Source organism: Arvicanthis niloticus, chromosome 14 (assembly GCF_011762505.2).
Source record: "Arvicanthis niloticus isolate mArvNil1 chromosome 14, mArvNil1.pat.X, whole genome shotgun sequence".
NCBI lineage: Eukaryota > Metazoa > Chordata > Mammalia > Rodentia > Muridae > Arvicanthis > Arvicanthis niloticus.
Window position 1 is genome coordinate 7,347,049 of NC_047671.1, and position 25,164 is coordinate 7,372,212.

General features: G+C 47.7%; 1 protein-coding gene and 1 non-coding gene across 5 annotated transcripts in view; one reads left to right on the forward strand and one right to left on the reverse strand.

Moving 5' to 3' along the window:
• Mbp (myelin basic protein) overlaps positions 1–25,164 on the reverse strand; it is a 113,738-nt gene that overhangs the window by 40,645 nt on the left and 47,929 nt on the right. The window lies entirely within an intron of this gene.
• Trnav-uac (transfer RNA valine (anticodon UAC)) lies at positions 19,712–19,784 on the forward strand. The gene has a single exon. It is a non-coding gene; the product is annotated as a tRNA-Val (tRNA).

Sequence of the window (25,164 nt, forward strand, 5' to 3'; positions counted from 1 at the left end):
AGAACATATAGTTTCTATGTACTCTAAATAGCTCACTCAGGGACCCTCCCACATCAAGAAACGGGTCACAATAACCAGAGAGCCTCCGGCAAGAGCTGGACTATATTCCTCAGGGCCTACCCACATACTTGGCCAGTCTGAGTCTTGCTGAGTGAGAGGTTCCTTTGCACAATGAGGGCAATAGCCCATCATCCAGCTGCCCGAACGCAGTCGGTGTGGACATGAGTGATAAAAGGAGCCCCATATTCACACAGTTTCTCCTAGCATGGGTGACATAACAGCTCCATAGTAACACCGAAATGCAGAGCAGTGCCCACCCCAGAAAGCAGTGTCCCAGCAGCTGAAGGAGAGTTCTGGATCTTGTCAGCATTACAGAGCCAGTTCACAGTACACACCAGTTGAAAATTCAACTGAATGTGAACACACAGGTCTGAAATAAGACAGAGCTGACCTCAGTTCTTGGTTCTACTGCCTATAGCGTGTGATTTTATGTTTTTAAGGCTTGGTGACCTCATGTGCAAAATTGTCTGAGTCCCTAGGGCTCCCTCATAGTCTTGTTTTGATAAGTCATTACAGCATTAGATCATTACAGCATTAGGTCATAAAAAGTTCATATCCCTGGAGCAAAGCTCTATCCATCTAATATGTATTTACCCCATCTGCCATTTATCCACTCCACCTATCTGTTCATTTATCTGACCATCCATCCATCCATCCATCTACTCATCCATCCATCCATCCATCCATCCACTCATCCATCCATCCATCCATCCATCCATCCATCCATCCATCCATCCATCCACTCATCTATCCATCCATCCATCCACTCATCTATCCATCCATCCATCCATCCATCCATCCATTCATCTATCCATCCATCCATCCACCCATCCATCCATCCACTCATCTATCCATCCATCCATCCACTCATCTATCCATCCATCCATCCATCCATCCATTCATCTATCCATCCATCCATCCATCCATCCATCCATCCATCCATCCATCTACTCATCCATCCATCCATCCATCCATCCATCCATCCATCCACTCATCCATCCATCCATCCATCCATCCATCCACTCATCTATCCATCCATCCATCCACTCATCTATCCATCCATCCATCCATCCATCCATCCATCCATCCATTCATCTATCCATCCATCCATCCACCCATCCATCCATCCACTCATCTATCCATCCATCCATCCACTCATCTATCCATCCATCCATCCATCCATCCATCCATCCATCCATCCACTCATCCATCCATCCATCCATCCACTCATCCATCCATCCATCCATCCATCCATCCATCCATCCATCCATCCACTTATCTATCCATCCATCCATCCACTCATCTATCCATCCATCCATCCACTCATCTATCCATCCATCCATCCACTCATCTATCCATCCATCCATCCATCCATCCATCCACTCATCCATCCATTCATCTATCCATCCACCCACCACTGTCTATCATCTATCTATCTATCTATCTATCTATCTATCTATCTATCTATCTATCATCTATTTATAAATGTATCTATCCATTATCTATCTATCTATCTATCTATCTATCTATCTATCTATCACCTATCTATCTTTCATTCATTATTTATCTCTCCATCCATCCATTCACTAACCCACCACCCAATCTCTATGCACACCCCCCTTGGCCCACCATGTGGCCACTTTTTTAGATCTTTTCTTCTTTGCCTCTTCAAGTATCATTCATTACTTTACATCTCCAAAATCAACCAAAAGTTCTGCTTTTTCAGTCCCACAGAAAGACTGAGGCCTGGATTGTGTAGCCCCAGGATAGCATCCAGTCTTAGATGGCACTACCCCAACCATCAGCTTCCCTAGGCTCCAAAGGTCCTTTTGTCTTTCGTGTCCTACTTAAGACCCATCACCACTATCCTGGTAGTCACTGTCACCATAAATAAAAGTACAGTCCTAGTACACACACTTCCTCCACTGCCTTCTATGCTGAACTGAAGAGATGTCTTTTGTCAGGCTCCAGGCACCCCCTCCCCCGCTCCCCCATGACTGTGCATCATTTGGCTTCCTTAAGGCAACAGATCCAATGTATATCTCTGCTTCCCACCTTCGTTGAGTCATACAGTGCTACCCTAGGGTGACAGCACCCTCCCAAGTCATGCTTATCCACTGGTCAGGGTGACTTTGGAAATAGGGTCTGAGAAGATGTCATCAAGTCACGAGGAATGCTGGATTAGGATGGACACCAATCTAATGGGAGTTTCCTTGTGAGAAGAAGCTCGTGCAAGAAGGAACCATTATGGACCCTAGGCAACATCAACTGCAACCATAAATCTAGGGACGACATGTGTTGCCAGCAACACCAGAAGCTGGAGGTGATCAGGATGCACTACGTTCAACCCCCAGACTCCGGGGAGGTTATGGCTTATGGGCATATGAATCTGGACTTGCAGCTCAGTGCTGTGGGACAGCACATGCCTGCCACTTTTGGGCCCTGAGAGCTAAGAGCCTTCTGACCCACAGTCTCCCAGTTCCCACTGACAGAGCCCCTGCGATGGGCCTCATCACTCTTCCCTCCTTGACACCACTGATGTCAGCAATCTGCCCCACACTGAAACAATGCTGGGGACAGGGCACCTCAGCAGGTCTTCTCTGATATATGCCATGCCTGCATGCCCGCTGGCTCCTTCCTACCTCTCCCTGCTCCCTCCTGTTAAGTCCCTCTCTGTGCGACTTGGGCTCTTCCTTGCTCAGGCCTCTCTATCTCACAGCAGGCTTCTAGGGACTTCAGCTTCTGCATTTGCTACCCTCCGCCCCGAGGCTGTCTCCCATGCCTCCAGTGTCCTTGCTGTCCCAGCATTCCCTACGCCATTTCCTGCAGTGCTGGTCCACTGCATGCAGTGAGAAGCTGATCTTTGTTTAGGCTGGCTTTGAACTCACTCTGCAGTGCAAGTGAGCCTCTTGGAAGTTTTTTCCTGCTCTGTGGCTAAGTGGTAGGAAGATGATTCTGCATCCCCAGACCTTTAAGAGGCTCTGAGGTGCAGGACACTCTGGGTTGAAGGACTCATTTCACATGTTTATCTGCCTGGGCACTGTTCTCCCAGGATGGGCAGCATGCTGAGGACAGGTGGTGTGGAGTCACAGCTTCAGTGAGATCAGGTGCATGTGGTCGGCTGCTCTTCCTCAGCCTCAGGTGTTGTTCGCTTGACTTTACTCATCCTCCTCCTATCTAGTTGTCAGTCCTATGGGCATTCACAAGATTTGTCTGTTCGCTCACACACATCACTCCCCTGAGTCCTTTAGAAGTATGCTCCTCTCTTCTACTGGACTGTTGTGCAAATAGTAGATGCTCAACAGATACTGAACAAGCAACACAATCACTGTCATAAAGAACAATCTTCTGTCTCATATTTCAACATGTGCTTCCGTCAGTGACGGATGCCCAGCACTGATGCCTCCATTGGGAATCAGGTCTGATACCACAGGAAATGAGGGAGCAGAGACACCAGAAGAAGGGAGTGCTATTGTCCTTACCACTGTAGGTGGCCCTTGAGCCTGCTTTATAGACCTTCAGGGTGGATCCTCTTGAGAAAGTCACCCAGAGCAGAGAGGTCCAAACTCCAGGCCCCAGCGAGGTAAGGCAAGGAACCAAGATCTGTCAGGACACAGAGCCATCAACTCTGGTGTGAGCTAACAGAGGTGCACCTAGGTCTGCAGTAAGTCTCTGAGAAAGAATATCTGACAGCAGACAAATGGCCATAATACCGAGAAAGAGGCTCAGAATCAACAGGTGTCACAGCCGCGCCACAGGGTGAGCACTGCTCCTGAATCCCTGCAGAATGCTGTGGCCTCTAATGCTTAGTTTTTAAAACCCAGCTGAAGCTGGTCGTTGCTACATTGTGGGTTCTTCTTCCTCCCACTCTTTATCCATCCAGTTTTACCTCCCCCATCACTAGATAGGAAAGAAAGAAGGAGAGAAGAGAGAGAGAGAGAGAGAGAGAGAGAGAGAGAGAGAGAGAGAGAGAGAAAGAGATCCTTGAATCTAACTGCTTTCTTCTTGTTTCTTCTTTGAGCATGACTACTAACAAACCAACCCCCCCCCTCCGGCCCCTGAATAATCACCAATCAGCACCAACGCCTCTCAGGGCCCTAGCATTTATACACTCTCTGAAAAGTTCCCAGAATTCCCAATGTCACACAATCACAGACACTATCTGTTGTTGGCAAAACCATGCCTCTGCTAGAGCACGAGGCAAATCATATAGTCCACTGCTGTGGATCGTCTGAAGCAGCCCCCCCATTCTTACACCTGGGATTAAAATGAAAGCACATTCTTATAATATTTCTGTATTTTTTTTTAAAGAAATCAAAATTTTAGAATCCTCACTACACCCAGTGTTGGAGATAAAACCTGGGGACTTGAGCGTGTGAGGTGAGGCAAGTGTTCTCCATTAGCTGTATCTCTTTCCATTTTAAATTTTGAGACAAGGTTTGATGATATCATACTATACTGTACTGTATTGTGTTGTATTATATTTCACTAATCTGTTCAAGCTGCCTTTGAACTCTGCAGTGCAAGTAAGCCTTGAATCTGCTTCAACCATTTTTCTTCCTTAACCTCTTGTAGCTGGCCTTACACATGTGTGCCTCCAAACACAGCTCTGATATATCCACCCATCCCAATACCCCCTTGTATTGGTGGAAAATTTGCTAGAGCAAGCTCTTTTCAAGGGCTGAAGCATCTGTCCTGTTGACAAAGCACTGAATGAAGGAAAGACAGCACTTGTCATTAGGTCCTGCCTACTTGTGATCAGGACCCTCCCAAATCCATTGTCATCAGGTCCTGCCACTTGTCACTCATAAGGGCCCGTCTACTTGTTGTTAGGGCTGCATTCTGTAGGAATATGGATGTCTAGGTGTGTGAAGAAAACAAAGAAAGTCTGGCTGCCCAGTTGAGGTGTGGCTGTTGGCGCTGCTGGCAGCCTGATTGACAAGGTAGTTGTCAGAGCTATTTTGATGCAGGCTCATCTCTGAGTTGAGGTCACTGCATAGGATCTGGGAACTGTTTCCATGGTTCCCTGGGGTACACAGCCAGCATGAACAGAGACTGGAGCCAGAGGATAGTTTTAGCATCTGCATTGTATTGTTGTAACCAGACTTCAGGTCTTATACTGGAGAAACCCTTTATCCTCTATGTTGAAGACACTTGACCTCTTTGAGGTCATGGTTACTACCATATAAGCTCAGTGTCTCAGTTGAGAGGTACAAAGTGAAACCCCAAAGTCACACTGCGTAGTGGTAAGAACTATTCTTGTAAATAACAGCTTCAGTCGGGTCCAAGGCTGATAATTTAACAACTCGCTCCTGCCACTTAGAAGACCTTTCCACACACCACCCAAGGACAGATCACATCTGCATGCGGTTGGCATGGAAACCGAGAAGGCTCTGTACCAGACATCTCCGGCTAATGGAGTCAGGAACATTGCCTTAGTGTGAAGGAAAAGAACTGGGTTGTCGAGTGATGGGTTAGGGGTAAGCTCGACTCTCACCGCCAAATCGGAAGAGCCTGGCACGGAAGAACGGGGCCAACTGCTACCGCAGAAAACTTCCTGCACATCTCCACACATGCACTGTGCTGTACCTTGTGAGCACAAGGAAGCCATTCTCCCTCACAGAAAAGGAACTCAGGCCAGGTGTCCTGTTCACCTGTGTGCAGAAGGCAGATGCCACAACCCTATCGGTTTATTTCCCTCCTCCTTGCTCGTCCTGGTTCCCAAGAGTCAGTAATCTGTGACTATATTCCATTCTGTTCTCCTAGTACCTGCCTGGGACAAGGCATGGAGTAATTGCTATGTACTGAAGTATGTGCACAGTTTGTATATGTACATGTATATGATGTATATGTACATGTATATGATATATGTGTACATGTATATGATGTATATGTACATGTATATGATGTATATGTACATGTATATGATGTATATGTATGTCTATGTACATGTATATGATGTCTATGTACATGTATATGATGTATATGATATATATGTATATGATGTATATGTACATGTATATGATGTATATGATATATATGTATATGTACATGTATATGATGTATATGATATATATGTATATGATATATATGTACATGTATATGATGTATATGATATATATGTATATGTACATGTATATGATGTATATGATATATATGTATATGATATATATGTACATGTATATGATGTATATGATGTATATGATATATATGTATATGATATATATATACATGTATATGATGCATATGTATGTCTATGTACATGTATATGATGTCTATGTACATGTATATGATGTATATGATATATATGTATATGATATATATGTACATGTATATGATGTATATATACATGTATATGATGCATATGCATATATGTGTGCGTGTGTTAGTATGTGGACGAACACATTCATACTGACGTGCGTGCACAGCAAATGCTTAGCAAAGAGCCTCGATCAGCTGATTACATGCCGCTGCCACTGGGTACTTGTGGAGCGTAAGGAACCACGGTCCAGACTGAAGTCTTCTCCTATGCATGCTGCAATGATGACACCTGTCAGCAAGGGCACCGCACTTCCCGGTGACAGGTGCACACTGTCCTGCACCACACCTGGCCCCGACCTGTGTTTGCTGAGTTTGGAAGCTAAGATGACTAAACAAGTAAGAGAGCATTTGTGACATATAAAAAGCACGGGGCATACAGTTTCCAGCACTTATAAACAGAAGTGGGTTGGGCCAGTCACAGGTCTTCAGTCACAGGACTGTCGCTGTGGTTGTCTCTCAGGCATAGGGTGCTGGCCCTTCTGTCTGTAGGTAATGTAAAACACCACACAATTGTCAGCAGCTGGAAACTAACTCCATCCCTGGATACACACCTGTGATTTCTAGTGTAAGATGCCAAGAGGAGAAGCCATTAGCCCTGATTAAACTTTGTGGCTCTGGGGTGTAGTCTAGCTGGAGCAGTGTTTGCCTGACATGCATGAAGCCCTTAGTATGACCCTCAGCACTGCACCAACCAGTGGTGGCACACTCCTAGCACTTGGAGCTGAGGTCAAGAGGATCGAAAGTTCAAAGTTATCCTTGGCTACATAAAGAGTCCTAGGTCAGACTGAGCAGAATGAGATACTGTTGAGAGAGAGAGAGAGAGACAGAGACAGAGACAGAGACAGAGACAGAGACAGAGACAGAGACAGACAGAGAGAAGCAGACAGACAGACAGACATTTGGTCACTTGGCAAGTTAGGCACTCTTAAAGATGCAGTTGATTTTAATTTTATAAATTAAATTAATGACAATTATTTTTGAACCCGAAGATGAATGTGTGATCATCTTACTCTGTACTCTGGCATAACTCATACTTAATTCCCACCTTCAGGACCACTGGAGAGCCTTAGAAGGGCCCAGGGGAGGTGGAATAGCTCCCGAGGGAATGGGGAGAGGGAGGGCGTGGGAAGGAGGGAAGCAGGGCAGAACCTCACCAAGCAGTGAGACACAAAGTGTCCTTTTCAGAAAGCCGTTGCTTAAGTTTATACCAAACTATTTTCTCTAATAGTTTCTCAAAATGATGTACAAATGGCCAACAAACATAAAAAGTGTTCAGCATCTTTAGTCATCAGAGGAATGCAAATCAAAAGTGCTTTGCCAGACTAGCCAGCACCAAGCAACAAACAACAAACCTGCTGTTGATGAGGAAGAGAAATGTTGTGTCCTGCTGGTGGGATGAAAGCCAGTCCTGTCACTATGGAAATCAGCGTGGGGGGTCCTTACAAACTGGATAGAACTGCCATGACTCAGGAATGCCACTGCTAGAGGTGTGCGTGTGTGTGTGCGTGTGCGTGCGTGTGTGTTGAATGTACCACAGATGAGCTTGTGTGTTCATGCTTACTGCCTCACTATTCCTAATAGCTGAGTTATGGGATCAGCCTAGGTGTCCATTGACAGATGGTTGGTCAAAGAAAATATAGTATATATGCACAGTGGAATTTTAGTTATTACAGAAAATGAAATTATGTTGTTTTCTAGAAAATGGGCATGACTGATGATCATATTAATTAAAAAGCAGACAAGACAAATACTGAATGTTTTTCTCAATTTTAGACTATGTACATATGTATGTATGTATCTAAGTATCTATCATGTATCTACTATCTATGTATCTATCTATGCATCTATGTATGTATATATGTATCTCAGTATATATGTATGTATCTATCTTTGTATCTATGTATCTTTCTATATTCCCATCCATCCATCCATCCATCCATGCACATAATGTAAATGACATGAAAGTATAAGAGGGACTGGGAAGGGAAGGAGACTAGCGAGGGAGGAAAGCAAGTAGGGAGAAGCGGGGATGAGATGAACATGGTCAAAGTGAACAGTGTGTTTGAAAGAAATTGTTTTTATGAAACCCAGAACCACATACAATGAATGCACACTAAGGGAAAGAGGGGGAGGGAGAGAAAGAGGGAAAGAGGGAAAGAGAAAGAGCGAGCGAGAGCAAGAGAGAGAGAGAGCAAGAGAGAGAAAGAGAGAGAGAGAGAGGGGGGCAAGAGGAGAGATGGAGGAGAAAAGAGAGAGAGTGGGAAGGGGAGAAGAGAGGAGTCAGACAGGAGAAATCTAGAGAAAGGGAAGCCAAGAGCCCACCAGAGAGTGCAGAGCAGACAAGGCTGCCACTTTGCAGGGTTCTCTAAAGTGCTTTTATTATTATTATTATTATTATTATTATTATTATTATTATTATTATTATTAATTATTTACACAACCAGCCTTTCCCACCATTGTCTAGATCACTGGGAGGAACAGGAGGCTGCTGTCTTCTGCCTTATCATCCGAGGGACACATTCCAGAAACTGTGATCTTGATCTCCCAAAGGATGGTGAAGCAGGAGAAGACACAACTGAATCAGCAGATTGGCTTCTCTACTTCCTCTCTAAACAGAACCGACTTCAACCATCCCATTTCGTAAAGCAGGCATGTTATTTTGTATATAGCTAGAGAGTATTTATTTAATCATTTGTAAATATGAAAAAAAAGCAGTCAGAAATGCTCAGCACTTTCACGCAGTTTTGGCTCACCACATAAAACAAAATGGAGGCATTTAGGACTGGGCATTTCTGAGGTATTTTTAGGTCCTTCTGGGGGACAGTAGCAGATCTGTGTGCAGCACTTACTGTGCCTGGATACCACAGGGACAATGGTGTCAAATGTCTGCCACAGCACAGGGATCAGGCCGCACACAATGCTGTCTTTCAGTTCCACCATCCACCATCAAGGGAGAGCCCCATGGTGTCAGCTCCGTGTCAGCTGGTGTTAGCCCCTGCTGGGTTTTAAGGATAAAAATAGTCTCTTCAAGTGAGTGAAGAGTTGGGGAAAGTTTTGAAAACTTTTGGGTAATAGAACAGGCCTTTTCCAGATTTGAAAGCCAGACAATTAGTGAGATGCATTCTGAGATACTGGTTATAAAACGGCCTCAAGCAAAGCCTGGTCCAATTCTTGACTGTTGGTATGGAGTGTGTTCACACAGGGTGTGTGTATGTGTTGTGTGTATGTTCTCTGTGTGTGGATGGTGTATATGTGCGTGTGATGTGTGTGTATATGTGAGTGGTGTGTATGTGTGTGCATGGTGTGCATATGTGTGTACATGCATGTGGTGTATGGTGTATGTGCGTTTGTGCATGGTGTGTATGTGGGTGTATGTTGTGTATGTGCATGTGGTATGTGTGTGTGCATGGTGTCTATGTGCGTGTGGTATGATGTATGTGTGTGTATGTGTGAGTGGTGTGTATTTATGTGTGTGTACGTGCATGTAGTGTGTAGTATATGTGTGTTTGTGTGTTTATGTGTGGTGTGTATATGAGTGTGTGTAGTGTGTATGTATGTGGTGTGTATGTATGTGTTATGTATGTATGTATGTATGGTGTATGTGTATGTTTGGTATGTGGTAGTGGTGTGTGTGTGTGTGTGTGTGTGTGTGTGTGTGCATGGTGTGCATGTATGTATACGTGTGTGCACATCTATATGTGTAGGTGCTTTTGCCTGTGCATGCCCTGACATTGTTCCACAAGCACTTTTCACCTTATTTTTTGAGACAGGGTCTCTCACTGGATTTGGTGCTCACCAACTCTGCTAGGCTGTCTGGTCAGCAAGCTCCAGGGATCTGCCGGCTTTTGTCAGCGCTGCGGTTACAGGTGTGAGCCGCCATGCCTGGCTTTTTCTATCGGGGCTGGGGAGCCATGCTTAGGGCCTCATGCTTGGATAGCAGGCACTTAACTCAGTGAGCCACCTCTCTAGCCCTAGAATACACCCAAACTGTTAACAGTGTTTTCTCTTTAGTGCGACATTCTGAGGCAACTTCCCCTCAGTCCCATTCGGCTACCATAGATACCAACATGGAGAAATAGAACCCTCCATTTTTAGCAAATGAAGCTAAACACATTTTAAATTACTTGTGAAAACTCTGACCACATCACCATTTTCATCTGGTGTGAGTCCTGAAACAGTTGATAGTTACACAGGAAATGAACGCAGGTAGAAATTCAATGCCTCTAGGTTATGAAAATGAACCCTCTCAAGAGCTCTCCACAACTGAGGTGGAACTGGCTTCCGTAACTCTTTCTGTGGCATTTCCTGATCTCATCAGAAACATCTGATGTAGTCTCCCACAGGCCTGTGTTATGTCCCAACGTCCTGGTCACTGTGGTACGGAACAGTATGACAAGGAGTGTTCATTTCTTGGGCTTGCTTGGACAATACTTATACTAAAATAAGACTGTGTATCTCCCTGGTGGCTTGACAGCAAGCCCAGGGCCCAGGCTGGGACTGCATTTCTCCTCTGTGACCACCCAGGTTGGTGTTACTGTCAGTGCAGGGCTCCCGTGGACAGACAATCCCTTCTTACTTGAATCTCTGTGTATGTCCAAACGCAGCATAGGAAGAACAGCACCAGTAGGAGGTGGCTTGCTTGGGATAAGGCTTTAATCTTTGCGAATGCTCTGTGAATTAGGATGGATTGGGTTCTTGCTCTGTGTGGCTTGTGGCATTTGGTGTGCTACATGGTGTTGATCTCTGTACTGTGTGGCAGACATTAGATTATCTGTCAATGGGTCCTCAAGGGTGTCCAGAATGACGGAGCACATCCACAAACTGGAACATTGTAAGGCACACTTCTTCCCACCTGCACGCAGGGAGGGACACCGCACCCCTGCTTTGTATGTTCCAGCCCCTCTCCCTGATCAACCAACTTCTGCAACAGCCCTGGACCTTCTCCTCCTCTGGCGCGTGAGCCTACATTCTACACCCTTGGTTCTGTCCCTCACTCATCTCTCCTGCCATTCTCTCCATGATGTGAGCTCCTGCTGCCGCCACCCACCACACCATCTGCACACCATTCCTGTGCCATCAGATCCAGAGACAGTGGCATTGCCATGTCTGACCGCTTGCTAAGAACTCCTTGGAGGAGGTATGTTCTCCAAGTCCCTGTGAAGCGATTGTGCCCACCATTAATCAGACTGAGAGCAGGGCAGTCAGCAAGGAGTATGGTGGGCACCAGGGACAGCCCAGAGATCCAGCTTATTCAGAGCCTTGGGAAGTGACTCATGTAACCAGCGCCACAGGGACTGTTAGCAGTGCTGAGTGCCTGTCCCAGGCTTCCCACTTGGCCTTTGCCTGGCCCTCAGAACCTCTTCTTGGCTGTGTGGCTGCCTTGATTCCTTAAGCAGGGATCTCTGCTCTGCATTCCTGACAGGACAGAGTCCCTGACTATGAGGTCATTCTGTACTAGCTCATGGTGATGGACAAAGACAGGCTTCCTAAAGCAGTGTTCCGGAGTCTTGACCTGCAACCCTGGTCCACCCTGAGCCAGCATGGTCGGTCTGTGTCTAGAAGTTGCCCCTCACCTCCTGTGGACCAGGCAGCTGTGTCTGAAGCTGCCATTTTCTCTCCTTGGCATCTACATTTGGGACAAAGGCATTTCCTGTGCAGACAGCTACAGAGAACTGGGGAGGATTCTCTCAGGAACATGAGACCCTGTCTCATGTCACCTTCCCCGTGACACTTCTCCCCACTGCCCACTCCCTGAGGGGTGTTTCAACTGGCAGCTGTGGGATCAGAGCAGGGGGGGGGGTGACCCTTCCCACTATGCTTTGGGGGAGCTGGGACAGTGGTGACATTCTTAGCCTCTGAAGATTGAAATGTTGTGTCACAGTCTCTCTGGACCCTAGGACCTCTCTCACTACAGAGCACTCCCTTCCAGAACAAGGAGAGGTTTCCAGATGACAAGAAGTGCTCCATCTAGCATAGGCCACTGACTGAGATCTCCATACAAAACGAGGTAAGTGGAATCCTCTGGCCATTGGGAGCCAGGATACCTCTGACCCTCAGGAAGCACCAGGGTTCCTTTCTGCCTGCCACAGGCTCACCCACCTGAGGGACTTTGGAGACTGGGTTTGACAACCACCTGATTGCAAAGAAGAGATGAATATGAGAAGTCAGGATGACTCATCCCTGCCCCTCAGAGCCGAGCATGACAGGCATCTGCCAGAGAACGCAGTGACTGTGCCCACAGGAAACCCTAAAACCAAGGCTCACAGGCACGTGACTCGTGGCAGCCAGCACAGAAATAACACTAATGTCCCTGCACTCATGGGACATTAGCACTAATGTCCCTGCACTCGTGGGTGCCTAGCTGCACAATGGCAGAGTGTGGATGACCGCAGGATGGCATGCCAGGGGAGGACCGTGGTCGTCTAACATCACACATGCAAAGACCATTTACACACTTGTGCAGAGCATGAATCTCTTCAACACAGACGGCAGCTTGGGGGCTGCAGTGGCTGAAGCTGGGGCGGGAGGGGGACAGTGACTGCAAACATTCCAAGCTGTCTTGCTGGGGAGACCGGAGCGCTCTAAAAATAAAAGCAATTAAATTTCAACTTCACTGTTTTGCTGCTCAAGTTGACCATTTCAAGAAGCAGGAAATGAATCAGAACATAAAAGAAGATGCTTGTAGAAGGGTGTGTGAAACTCGAAGAACCATAGGCATACTTAAGATTTCATGCTAAACACGACACAGACTGTGCATCCTTTGGACGTCCAGTGAGTCACGCACGAGCTACACGGTCAAGAGGTCAGACCTCTGCATCTTCAGAGGAAAGTTCTGGCCCCAAACCGCAACTGTATTACATACATTTCATCAACAGCCATTAACCAAAGGGCTAGAAATAGACTAATGGTTTGCACACTGGACACTAAGCAGGGCTGGGAAGAGCCAGGCAGATGGGCAGCTTCAGGGAGAATCTAATGCACTGTCTCCACGCCTCCTGCACAGCTCCCCATGCCTCCTGCACTGCTCTGCTGCCTCTTGCACTGCTCTGCTGCCTCCTGCACTGCTCCTCATGCCTCCTGCACTGCTCCCCATGCCTCCTGCACTGCTGCTCCCCATCCATGCCTCCTGCACTGCTGCCCCCATGCCTCCTGTACTGCTCCCCACGCCTCCTGCACTGCTCCCCATGCCTCCTGCACTGCTCCCCATGCCTCCTGCACTGCTCTGCTGCCTTCTATTCTTTGCCTTGGGTCCCTGGTGCACCTCTGCCTTGAAGCCCCCGAGAAGCCGGAGAATATGTTTCCTGTTTCTGCTGCATCCTGGGGGGAGCTCTGAGCACGACTCAGAGACTTAAAAACAGGAACATTGCTACAGGAAGTGGTTAGTTTTATGACCAGGGAGGCAGAGGTGGGCGAGAAATAAAATCTTGTTAACAGATGGTCCCTGTCTTGTGGACACTATCATTTCCATTTTACTGATATGAAACTGGAGGCTTCCGGGGTCACCAGTGAAATATTTGGTTTATGTTTATACAGTGGAGTTGGACTCTTTACCTAGGAGAAAGATAATCTCTATGCTGGTGGGAAGAGTGATGGCTGATGCAAACAAGCCTTCTAGAAGTACCTGTAGAATGAATATATTTTATATCAAAGCAATAAAAGGAAATCTTTTCTCAGTATGTAGTGAAGATGAAGGCTGTGTGAGACAGTCTGTTCAATAGCTGCATTTTCCCCAGCCTGTATTAATTACTTCACTAGAAACGGCATCTGTGCTATGTGTGCACCTGTGTGTTCATCTGAATAAAGACCAGTGGACCACCTTGGGCATTGGTTCTTGGGTGTTATCTTCTAAAGTCTTTCACTGGCCGAGAGGTCACCAGGCAGGTTGCACTGGGCAGTTGGCGAGCTCGAAGGACTCTTGCCTCTTGCCTCTCCAGCACTGGGGTTGCAAGTAGGTACCACTGCGATGGACTGTTTTCTACAAGCATTCTGGAGATCAGACTAAAGCCCTTGTGCATGTGAGGTGCATGCCTTACCAATGGAGCCACCTTCCCGGACCCCAGTTTTATTTTTATCCCATATTGTGGGGAGCCGACAGAAGGCGGCTACCATCCTTGCAGCCATCTTGAGCCATATACCCTGACAAGAGACTTGTTTACAACAGCCTACAACAGCTGAGCACACTCTGATAACATCTTGTTTTAGATACCCAGGATCTTCCCTTGGGTGTGTGAGACTTAAAGGTGTGATTTAGAGACAAGACTTAAAGGCGTGTCTTAGAAGTGAGACATATAAAAGGCCAGAGGCAGACAGAAGAAAGCACTTGAGTCTTGAGAACTTAGAACTTGGAAGGTAACTTGGGACTGGAACTAGGGACTTGGAGAGAAGAGAGACTGAAGAATAAATGAGATTGAATCACACTCTGCCTGGTCTCCATTCTTTGTGTCCATCCCCACTGTCTCTCTTGCTGAACCCCAACCCACAGACCGGAGCAGCTTGGGGCAGTGCAGGCTCTAACAACTTAGCCCCCAAGGTTTTTGGCAGTGTGGGTTCCAACATTGATAGAGTGGTCCCCTACATTTTGGCCCCCAAACGTGGGGTAGTGTGGTCCACAACATTTTTGCCCTCAAGAGTGGGGCAGAGCTGTCTGCAACACCATATTCTCACAAAATTAGTTGAAAGGCCTCTGAGGTGTTTTGAGAGAACAGCAGGGAAGACTTGCCACAATGGTCTGAAAGGAATCCTCTGCCTCTTTGCAGACATTCTGCTTGGATTTAAAGGGATGGAAAGACACTGCTGTAAGTCCATCCTTATGGGTCACTACTGCTAGCTACATGTAACTTACTTCTACATTGGCCACTGGGTAACTAGGAGCCAGGTTAAACTCGCCAAGTGAAGTGTGCCCCTGATGCTCTGGAAACAAGCGCTGTTTAATCTGGGGCCGAGTGTGGAGTGCATCATGGTTTTCAAAGAGTAAAAACCAAACAGCAAATACTACAGGGCTTCTCTGAGCACCTACCCTCACACCCCTGTTCATCTTGTGACTTCAAGAAGTTCCTGATCCAAACACTTGACCATCTCATGGAAAATCCCCCAACAAGTGAATTACAGAGTCCCCGAGCTGAGAGACAAAGACACTTGTGCCCTGACCGTCCAGGATCTTGATGCACAGAGACGGTTGCAGAAACAGGAAAGAAGCCGAGCATGCTGGTACAGGCCTATCATCGCTGCTTACAGGAGTCACAGGTACAAGGAAAGCACCAGGAGTTTGAGGCTAGCTTGGTCTACATAGTCACACATCATCTCAACAAAGGAAGAAAGAAAGGAAGAGAAAAGAAGAAAGATTTGGGGGCCTTGAACATTGAAGACTGTCAACATTCCCATTGTAAATGCAAGCTGCCCTGCCTGGCACACAGAAGCCTGGGGCAGCTATGGCTTCCCTTCTACTGAGAAAGGGAGAACCTCTGAGGTGACCTGAGGTCCGCACTGCCTAGGAGAGCTGAGGGAGCATGAGGGTTAACCTGGTATCAAATCCACACAGACATCTGTTAATGAGCCAGTGGCTGGTGCTGATTGTCCTTGGTGTCCAGGCTTTTCCAAAAGACCTGGGCCTGTGGCCTCGAGTGTGACCAAGTGGTTTGAGCTCCCTTGTAACTCTTCTTCTGTGTGGTCGTGGTCATGGTCAGGATGCTCGTAGTGAGTGCACTGGGACTGTCTACTCTCTCAGGCTCTTCCTTGGAGTCCATGGGTAGAGAGAGAGAGAGAAGATGTGATAGGGTCCCTGTATCCCTGAAATAACTGGGTAGACAACCTCTGTACCATTCCTCCAGAGGAAAAGCTGGGTGACAGCTATGGCTGGATCCACACCCACTCTGTAGCTCTTTTTCTTTCAGCCAGATCCATGGAATGATGCCGTGTAGACGCTTGGCCCACCAGCCAATCCCGTGGAAGAGTCTTCTAACTGCACTGAAAAATTCAAAGTCCTTCTGCCATTAGCTTCCCATGAAACACCAGAGGGAGATACCATGGAGCCTCCTCCCCTCTGCCACAGTAGTGGCCGACCTTCCCCGTGACTGGCCAGTGCCAGTACAGACAACTGACAGCCCTGCAGTGTGGTTTAGAGCCTTGAGTGCAGGTTCCATGGGGACAGCCACTGGGGCTGGAGGTGTGTGGCAAGTGAGTTCACCAGTGTGAAAGAGTGAGTGTGCACCAAATCCTGCCACGCCGGGGTGGGAGCTGCACTCTCAGGAAAGAGATGACTTTACTAATAGGATTTCCTTAGAGGGCAAAACCATTATGGATTTATTAATACCATCATCTCAAAGACTCCCCAGGGAAGTGCTTGCCTCTCTTAGGGAAACAGCAGGTCTGGGAGGGGACACCTGCTGGATCTGAAGGAAGATTCCAGGAAATGGAGCCTGAAGGTGTGTTCTGTTCACTTCAACGAATTTCAATGAAAGGTTTTAGCTAGAGGGAAGCCTTAAAAGAGATAATAAAAGACAAATAAAATTCTCCAAGCTTGGAAGAGAGATGGGGTGCTTTCCTAGTTAAGTTGTAGTTAGTCTGTGAGCAACTGTAGCCATGAATAACAGTGGCCAGTCACCAACATAAGTCTCAGCAAGTTACCCAGGGCTCATTTGCTGATAGAGACACTAGCATCTCGGTCTTGTCCTTTGTATCCACAGTGGACACCATAGAAACTGCTGCCTAACAGTTGCCCTGGCTCAGTTAACAGCTTAAATAGTCAGGAGATCACCTGCCAGGATGCTCAAACAACCTGAGACTGTGGCCATGGCTGTTCTCTCGAGGGTCCAGCATCCAGAGATAGTCTCTGCAGGTATGTGTGAGACAGGATGTGCTGTGGGTAGTGCCAAGCCTGACTTAGCTGCTGAGTGGCTGGAGCTGTCTCTGGGGTCTGTGTACAGGGCAGAGAGGTTGGGAGTAACGATTATCGACAGTTTTCCAAATAAGTGCCATGTAATCCTCAGGGGGTACATGGGAGAGTGCCGGCTTTGGGGGGTAAAGTAGGCAAAGAACAAGCATGGAGAGCAAGGAGCATCTACTGAGTCCCAGGATGGCAAGGCAAACCTCTTCCATCTTGATGCTTTATTTCTTACATGTGTAAGACGTTGACGGGAACGTGCCCCTGAGAGAAGAGACACCCATTCCCTTAAGGATCCTTCTGGGAAACCAGCAACATCCCCGCTCACACGCTGGCGCTGGCGCTGGCTCACACAGTGCATTTGTATAAGCCAAAGAGTAAACTGGAAAAGTGTGACCTTCTTACAGAACACACGAGCTCCCAAGTCCAGTGACAAACTCAGACAAGGGTGAGACGGTGTGAAACAGTCCTGTTTGCCGGTGATGACCAAACTCGGGTGCTTCTGAGTTAAGATCGGACCCAAGACACTTAACATACTCAGAGGGACTGTGGCGCTGGGCACAAGATGTCTGGGCTGGGCCTTGTGCAGGGAGGCTCTCGGCATTCCTGGGCCGCAGGCACCGCACATCACTCACCAACTGGCCATAACCCCTCACATCTGCTATTTGTGCCTGGGAGACTGTGCCCCTCTTTGTTCTCACTACTGCTCCCTGTCCTATTGTGGCTCTGCTGACCCTAAGTGACTCGGGGGCATTTCTAAGGTGGGGCTCTCTAGCACAGGCTTTCTAAGCCCTTGAGGCACAGACAGCCATGGCTGCTCTGTGGGAGTCAGCCTGCACAGCCCTGGGCTCCCTGGAACTGTTACTCAGCCTCTCCCCTCCTCTTCCTCCTACCTGGAATGGCGTGGCTAGCCGCCTGGAGAATTTCAGCTCCCAGTGAGATGTGCTTTAACAAATGGAAAAAAGGCAGTGTCCCTGGATATTGTCCCTGGATACAGAGAGAGATACTCTGGAGCCTCCTCCCTTCTGCAACAGTAGTAGCCAACCTTTCCCATGCCAGTTAAAGGCCAGTACCAGTACAGACAAGTGACATCCCTGTAGTGCGGTTTCTAGCCTACACACACACACACACACACACACACACACACACACACACACACACACAGAGAGAGAGAGAGAGAGACAGACAGACAGACAGACAGACAGACACATTCACATCTGTATGCACATGCTGCACACGTGCACACACCCATAGGCACATGCCAAACCCACGTATGTGTGCATTGGTTTGCACTCACCATACATGTGCACACCACACATGCACACACAATAGCCTAGGCACTAAGAGATACAGAATGGGGAATTTGGTAGACTTCAGAAGTCTACAGAGGCTGCGCCTGAGGGAGGAGATGTCTGACAGAGGAGGTGTCAGAGGGAAGATGGGAGCAGGGAGCAGAGGGTAAAGCTGGGCCTACTGTGCTCTCAGTATTGAAAAAGCTTCTTCTAGTAGGGAAGGCATTGTAGCACACGCCTTTAATCCCAGCATTTGGGAGGCATAGGCAGGCAGATTTCTGTGAGATTGAGGCTAGCCTCATCTACATAATAAGTTCTAGGTTAGCTAGGGCCAAGGCTACAGAGAAACCCTGTCTCAAAAAGAGAAGAGAAGAGAGGAGGGGAGGGGAAGGGAGGGGAGGGGAGGGGAGGGGAGGGGAGAGGAGAGGAGAGGAGAGGAGAGGAGAGGAGAGGAGAGGAGAGGAGAGGAGAGGAGAGGAGAGGAGAGGAGCTGCCTTGACGCTCCAACCCTGTTTTGAGATTTAATAGTGCACACACTGACGGTTGTTCTCTGTCTTCCAGGGGCTTACAATCTATATTGGGCAAGGACCAAGCAACAAATAAGGAGAGTCAGTGCCCAAAGGAGGCAGTGCCCACATTCTGTGTCCCTCTTCCTGGTGCCTTGTATAGAAGAGGGACTGTCTGACACCTCTGGTCAGAGGACCAGGAAGGAAGTGATGGATGCCACCTTGCCTGTCAGTAGCGCCTCCAGCTGACATGCCACCTTTCCTCTCTTCCCAGACAATCTGTTCTTCCCTCTGAGCTGAAACACAAAGGCAGCTGGGGTTCTTAGCCTCTAAGGTTTATGAGTCCTGACAGGTTGTGTCTCAGTTCAGAACTGGTCACCGAGAAGGGACACGGAGCAGAGACTCCCAGGGGCTCACCTCGTGGGTGCCAGTGTTAAGGAGGAGGTTAACCTGCTTGTATAGTGCCCTCTAGAGGTCTGTTTACACAAGTTCAGGCACCAAGACACTCAGGTCACTTCCTGTAGTGGAGCTGCAGTGAGTAGGCCAGGCGAAGGCTTGAGCTGGAGACAGAGCGTGCAGAACGTAAGGGTTAAAAGGTCATGGAGGGGTTTCTAAGAACACCTAGGAGTGTTCTAAGGAACAGTGTGGCACGTGGTTCCATAGTGTAGCGGTTATCACGTCTGCTTTACACGCAGAAGGTCCTGGGTTCGAGCCCCAGTGGAACCATTGTAGTTTCTCTTTAGCTCAGTGGTTAAGAGCACTGACTGCTCTTCCAGAGGTCCTGAGTTCAATTCCCAGCAACCACATAGTGGAACAGTGTGTGGCAGGGACAGGATCCCCACAGGAGGTCCTCTGAAAGCAGGAGCCAGGAAGGTATGAGGATGAATTGAAAAATACAAGGACCCCAAGAAGTTAGAGGTGCCAAGAAAGGTGTCGTATCTTCTGAGAAAAGGCACAGGCAGTGAGCCCAGGAGAAAGGCCAGGTGGGCTGCCAATGGCAAGGACGCTGGGGTGAGGGTCCCAAAGCCTGTTGGTCATGGCGCTGCTGGGCATAGCTCACTTGTCCTAATGTCAGTGGGCATACAACCTGGCAAAGATAGCTGTGAGGGGGGCACTGAGTGGATGGTACAGGGGATGCTGGAGCGTGCCTCAGGGATATCTGAGGAGCAGGATTCGGGAGGAGCCATGTTCACTTGCCCCGTGTGTTACTCACAGCCGTGTCTGTGCTGCTGGGGTTCCATGTTGCTTCAGTCTGATTCTTCCTTGCTCTTTCCTGGAGCTTCTTTTTGTAGTAGAGGGGTGGGGTGGGGTAGTGTGGATTTAGTTCATCAATTCAAGAACAGAAGAATTATTATCATCTAAGGTATTAAATTGTGGAGGAGCCTTATAGGCGGCTGAAGTCACTGGACTGTAAAGGTAATGGGAATTTCTTAAAAGAAGTTTTAAAGATTAATGTCTTAAAGTCACAAACTCAAAGGCCTATAGGATTGAATTTAATCTCATGAGACCCTGGAGACTGTGGTACTGGGCACCCAGCAAATGCAGTTACACCAGAAACCAGCTATTTCTGGGTCTTTAATGTTTTCAGAGGGTCTGGAGTTTTACACTCTCAAATTCAACCACATAGGAGAGCGAGCGGCTTTTAAAGTAGTATTCATCAGGACCATTGGAGCCTTATACAACGTCAGTGGGTTAAACAGGTCAGAACACAAAATTGCCTGTCGGTTGGAGTATATCCTTTAACCCATCAGTTAATTTAATTTCTTTTTTTTTTTGTTTTTTGTTTTTTTGTTTTTCGAGACAGGGTTTCTCTGTGTAGCACTGGCTGTCCTGGAACTTACTCTGTAGACCAGGCTGGCCTCAAACTCAGAAATCCGCCTGCCTCTGCCTCCCAAGTGCTGGGATTAAAGGCGTGCGCCACCACAACCCGGCTAATTTAATTTCTTTAATCTGTTAAGTATACATATGTAAAGGAGTGAAATAAATACAGCACAATATTTATTTTTAAAATATGGGGAAAATAAGACTGAAAACCCTACATACAGAGTGTGTACTCCGGTCTTGGGAAGTTCTGGGCAAGTCCACATGGGCACCAAGACTCTTCTTAGAAGCTGGTTAAAATAACACATGATCAAGACCTCAGATGAGAAAAGCCCAGAGTAGGGCAGGAGGCAGGAGGCCCACACGCATGCAAGAAAGATTTCACACCTGCAAACCAAACTCAATTTGTCCTCACTAATAAGGCAAATTAAATAGCTGAGTCAGCTAAGTTGGCCTGGGGTGGGGGTGCTCTAGGACTCCCTCTCAGGAACGGACGCTGAATGTGTAAGAAGAGCCCGGCTCTGTCAGCTGGACAGACAGAACTTTTCTCCTCATCTCCTGCCCTGCTCTTTCAGTCAGAGACTTGTCTTCTCCTGGAAGAAATACCTCCCGTGGACACGCTAGTGTTCAGGTACTTGGTCAAGGCACAGTACCTTTCTTCCCATCTCTCTTTGCCAAGGCTTCCTGGCTTCTGGGCATGCTCATGCTGAGGTGGCCTCTCAACAACAGAATACTGATCTGCTACTTGAAAAGCAAAAACAGCAAAAAATGCCTTTGCTTTCCACGTGTCAATTTGTGATAAAACGTCCCCTTCCGTCCCTCTGTTGTTTCCTCTGACCTCTGACCCCTCTGACCCCTGACCCCTTGGGTCCCATCCTAGAATATTGCAAGCCCATTGGAAGTGCTCAGGTACCATGTTTATCTTATTTACTGGCGTGGTGAGGTACGATGGAGCAGCTGGACTCAAATCACTGAGCCGGATCTACAAGACTCAAGGCTGCGCTCACAGCATTTGTCATGGATGACATTTTTATTATGAGCAGCTCAAGATGGGCACCCATCCCCAGTTATGAGTGATGGAGAGCATCAGAAATGCCGACGGACCTGCAACATGCCCAAACATGGCTGAGCTGTAGGACTGTGAGGTGCCTGTTTGTAAGCAGAATTCTTACTGCCTCTGCCTCCCAAGTACCAGGATTATGGGTGTGTCCATGGCGACCAGATTGCCTACCCATTCTTTTACTGATGCCGTTGGTGTTGGGATGGAAGCGGGCACCTCTGACAGAAGGAGAACGGGAACAGTGTAAAGTGGTGAAGTGTACGCTGGCAAGTGAACCAGGTGGCGCCTCTCTGCTCTCATGCAACCTTCTCTCATCTCTTTCCTGTAGCCCACCACCCTCCTCTAGTGGGACAGGGGATGAGGGGCTTCAGCTTCTGGGAGCACTGACTCCCTAACTCTGTTTTTTTTTTTCTTTTTTTTTTCCTAGCTTGAGAACCTGTATCCCTATGCCATACCCATCCAAGTCCTGGCTCAGCCAAGTCTGGCTTTGTCTGTCCAGCTGTCCAGCTCTCTGTCTTTGGGTCAGATCAGGTCTGTTGACAGAAGGTTATCCCAATAAAGAAGCCATTCGACATGACAGTTTGTGGCCCATGACCACTATGTAACTGTTATCTCTAATAAAAATGTAAGCTGGAAAATTCTTAGAATTTGTTAGACACAACTTTGCATCCTTTAAAATGGCCATGTAAACTCTGTAGGGACGGCTATGACTGCATGGTACACTCCAAGAAGTTCAGCTCTGGGGAGGATGAAGCTGGAGAATTGTAGTGAGTTCTTTGTTATCCTGGGCAACAGAGGAAGATCTTGTCTTAAAACCCAAATAAATAGGGCTGGAAAGATGGCTCAGTGGTTAGGATGCTTATTGCTCTTATAGAGGACCTGAGGTTTGGTTCCCAGCACCCACATGGTGGCTTGCAACCATCCATAACTGCAGTTCCAGGGGCTCCTAGGCTCTCTTCTGACCTCCCCAGACACCAGGCACATACATGGTGCAGATATACATATGCAGGCAAATACCCATATGCATAAAATAAATAAAACTAAAAATGTCAGAAACCTAAAGAAAGAAAGAAAGGAAAAAAAGCTGCCACTGCCACAGACTCCTGCCTGTGTGCATGTGGACACTTTACCATTCACAGAGGTTCTGGTTCTGTCCTGTCCCCCTCCTCGCATCTGAGGAGCCAAAGAAGCAGAAGGCAAAAAAAAAAAAAAAAAATGCACAGTTCTGCCACATTCCGAGTGACACGAGACATCTGACTTCCATGCAGGTGGCCACATCTCACGATTAAACGCCGCCACAGCAATCACGGTCGTCACAGCTGCATTTTATGTGATCTAGACACCTCATACTCTTTGGTAATCTATTACTTCCTGTGTGCCCCCTTACTGTAGACTGACTCAAGCCGTGGGCAACAGAGACAAGTGCGTGCAAATGTTTCTGACGACTATTCCATCAGCACTGAATACCTGCAGGTCCGTCTCCATCACCTGCACTTCATGTAACTTTCCACAAGATTTGACCTCACCTGTGTACCTGACAGACACGTGAAATAGGACAGCAGCGGAAGGAAGATGTGACCCTACTCTTCAGCCATTCTTGCCTGCACCACCTGTCAAGTTCGGGCAGCTTGTGCACATGTAGAGACTCAGTCCTGGACTGGTTAGAAAGAACCAGTCACTCCTGCAGAGCAGCGGCGCCCTCTTCTGGTCACTGGTATATATTACTAGAGCTGCTCATTTCATGGAGGACCTGCTGGGGAGCAGCCCTGTATTGAGAGCTCTGTAGAAAGTGGGTGGGGCATGTTGCCTTTCTTCTCATTGGCTTTCAAATGATAGGATGGTGTGAGCAGTGTGTGTGTGTGTATGTGTGTGTGTGTGTGTGTGTACAAAGTTTAAAAACTAGCCAGCTGAAAAATAGCCTGGTTCCTCAAAATGGGGTCAACAAGGTTCCCTAGGCTACAGTGCCCTGCACCATTTCCTTCCTCCTGTGTATCCAGGCAACCAGGCCTGAGGTGTAACCACAGTGCTGACAGAGGAAGAGGACAGAGAGACTTAACACTGTGCCTGCTGAGACACTCCCCTGAGACTGAGGCAACCTTTCAGTGGCATTTTACCCATTAACATAAGGTCTCAAAGCCTGTGTGCAGCTGCTTACTCAGGCCTCTGGCCTGGAAAAGGCACAGAGGAAGTGAGTCTGGATGCTGTTGATTGGCTTGGCGTGGGCCTTAGAGTCATCGGATGTAGCACTTGTGCCCAGTCGACCCCTGCCTGCAAACTTCTCTCTGGCTGTCCAGTTCATCCCGTCCAAGAGCGTTTTCTTAATGGAAGTAGTACCCCGCTTCTGACTGCATGATGTCCAATATCCTAGGGGTATTTCATCCTGTAATAACATGTTGAGTACAGGAGACAGTTCTTACTACTTTCTATATCCGCCACCTGTCCTCTGACACAGAAATGAAATGATATCTGAGAGTTTAGAGATGAGCACAGTAGGGCTGAAGTTGACTCCATGTTCACAAAAGGCAGTAAATGTCAAGGGGACTTGCTTTTCTGGAACGCTATGAGCCTCCTGGATAGTCAGAGAAGCCCTTATGAAGTAGAGGGGGCTGGTTTCATTTGGAACCACATCTGAGTCTATTCCCTAGGTTCTATGATCCACATTCAGCCTGGAGATATGGCTCAGTTGGTCACAGTCAATGCAAAGTCTGACAGTCTGAGTTCGATCCCTGGGACCCACATGTTGGAAAAGAGATTCAGCTTCCAAAAATTGTCTTCCTCTGACCTATACCCCGGGGTATGTACACACACACACACCACCACCACCGCCAATGACAACAATAAAACAGCAACAAAACTAAAAAAGCCCCAACCAAACTAAACCAAGCCAAACAAAACAGAAAAGGCAGCCAGGGTTACCCAGGGTCGCCTAAGTTTTCTTTCTTCATTTGTCATTTTTTATCTTTAGCCTAGAACCCATGTATATCCCAGAGGGGGCCACAAGGCAAGGTTGACAAGTTCAAGGGCAGGGCTTTGGCAGCTCACCGCATCTCTGGTCTGCATCACCGAGGATTACTGAGTACTGAGTACCCAGGGCCGATCCTCCCTGACTCAGGGTTGAGTGAACCTAGGCCATCTGCAGGCAGCAGGCTCCTCACACACCCCTGGGCTCTGACTCAGCTAGCGCCAGCATGAGCCGTACATGCATGAGGGTGACTCAGATCCTAC